The sequence below is a fragment of the Photinus pyralis genome, unplaced genomic scaffold (genome assembly GCF_008802855.1).
Source record: "Photinus pyralis isolate 1611_PpyrPB1 unplaced genomic scaffold, Ppyr1.3 Ppyr1.4_LG1, whole genome shotgun sequence".
Taxonomy (NCBI): domain Eukaryota; kingdom Metazoa; phylum Arthropoda; class Insecta; order Coleoptera; family Lampyridae; genus Photinus; species Photinus pyralis.
Window position 1 is genome coordinate 35,294,324 of NW_022170249.1, and position 2,417 is coordinate 35,296,740.

The following is a 2,417-nucleotide window of genomic DNA, read 5'->3' on the forward strand; positions in this document are numbered from 1 at the left end:
TCTGTTTATCGGATTACGTTATTCGGACTAATTTTAAAAGTAAGTAGTAGTTAGTGTTTTGTTTTGTATTGTTTTGTTTGTAATGTTTGAGTAATTTGTTTTTTTTTTTGTGTGTGTCATTTATTTGTTTAAAATTGTAAAAAGTTGTAAAACAGAAATTTACGCAATTTTTTTGTTTGAAATTAAACCAGTCATTGCAATCCGGGTTTTGTTTATTAGAGTCAAGGAGAGGTAATTGTCGGCGTCTCTTACTTTGTTTCAAGTTGATTAAATCTGGGGGTAAAGTTTCATATTGGAATTTAAGGATTTGGTTAAGCCACCTATTTATGTCATTGTTGGAATGCTGTAGGGTGGCAGAATCCAGCTGGACCTTGAGATGCGGGTAAAAATTTGTTTTCATTTTAATTACAACTGAGCTAGCTAGAGGTAAATCGTGGGATTCCCAGAAGTGAAGGTTAGGTCTCACAACAATAATTTGGCGCCCAAAAACGTGGGGCAATTTCAGGGAAACGCGAAAGTAGGTAAAAATTTTGTAGGTAAATTCAGATTAGGGTTGTTTTGTCGTTCGGGTAAAAAGTTATTTTGGTACCCAGACATGTCATTTTTCAGGGAAAAGAGGTGTCCATTGTGGAGGTTAATTGTTATAGGAATTTGTAGGATGCGTAGGCGTAGGAACTTGTTAAAATGTGACAGGAAGAATTTGGTAGGGTGTGTTTTTGCAATTTAAATTAGATTAGGATGTTTAGGATAGGATTAGTTACGGGGTAGGTAGTGTTAGAATTAGTGTTAGGATTTTTTTTTGAACGTGATTTTTATTCAAGACGAGAAGAAAGTAGAGTTGTTCACGATGGGAGTGTCATCTATTCAGGCAGCGAATTTTGCGGTGTTTATAGAAGCGATAAGAGAGTTGAAGAAGGATTTGGGCGAAAAAATGAAAGCGCAGAATGCGGAATTAAAAGCGGAATTAAAAGCGGAATTAAAGGAAGAAATCAGACAAGAAATAGAATTAATGAGAAAGAAGCGATCAAATGAGATGGTAATTAAAGAAGAAGTTGAAGTTAAGGAAGAAGTCGAGATTGAAAAAGTTCATAGGCAAGATGAAGAAGTCGTACAAGAGAAAGAAGATGAAGGGATTTTAGTTGAAAATAGGGTTGAAGTAGGTAGTTATTTTATTGCAGGAACTGGTAGGGGACCAGAGTTGAAGGTGAAGTTGTATTGCGTGAATTATAGGAAGTTTGAAATAGAAGATGAGAATAGGGATTTGAATTATTTAATAGCGAAGAGTTTTGTGGATAATAAGATTTATTGTAGGGGTAGAAATTTTCAGGCGAATTTGTTTGAGATTAAGTATGTGAAAGGGAGTAATAGTTTAAAAAGGAATAATAATTTATGTGTGGACGTTTTATCAAGGAAAGGAATAGGCGGGAAGGAGATAGGAACTAATTATGAGATTTTAGATAACCAGATAAGGGAGAATTATTTTCAGGATTTTTGGAGGAATTTTTATTATGATAGGGTAGTAGGAGACTTAGAATTGGAATTATCGATTGAGAATGAAGGGAATTTGTGTAGCTTTGAGCAGGATGAGGATTGTAGGAAGCAGGATAAGATTAAAAGAGTTAGGAGTAGTGAGTTTTTGGAAGTAGAAGGCATTGATTATTTGAATAATTTAATTATGAGTGAAAAGGGTAAACGGATTGTTGTAATTGAAGAATTAAGAGATTATTTTATGTGTGGGATTTTTATAGAGAAGCCCTGGATTAATTTAGAAAAGGGGGGAGGAAAAGAAAAGCGAGAATGGAAAAAGTTTAGGAAAAAGATTAGGAATGATAGGGATGGTTCCCAGGCGTATTTGGTTGACAGTACAGTGCGAGATTTTTGACTTTGATTAAGATTAGATTAGGGATGATAGGTTAGGTTAACTGCTGGAATAGGTCGGACCTAGGTTGAAACAACGCCGAAGATGGTTCGATCTATCCGGCATTTGAATAGTTAGCTAAGGGTTAGAGTTACAGTAAATTAGTGGTAGTTCTTAAATTTTTATACTAGGATGTTGAAATTTCTCAGGCTCAGCTGGTGACGTCACCGTGCGGGGTTTCAGTAATGACTAGGGAGCTGTGTTAGGCGATCGTGTCCGAATACCTAAAGCAGGTCCCGAAGTTTTTTTAAAGTTAATTGGTAAATTGAAAAAAAAAACCCTGTAATTCCAATATTTTGTTTTGTTTTCATAGTCAGGGGAGGATTGTAATTTTGTGTTTTTGTGTTCAATTTAAAGGGGGAAAATGTTGTGTTATTTTGTTTAGTTGTAACTTGAAAGAAATTATAGAGCGTCTGGATGTGACAATTTTGTTTAGTTCATTTAATTAACCGGGGGGGTTATTAATAATTTGAGACACAGGATTGCGTAAATTTCATGT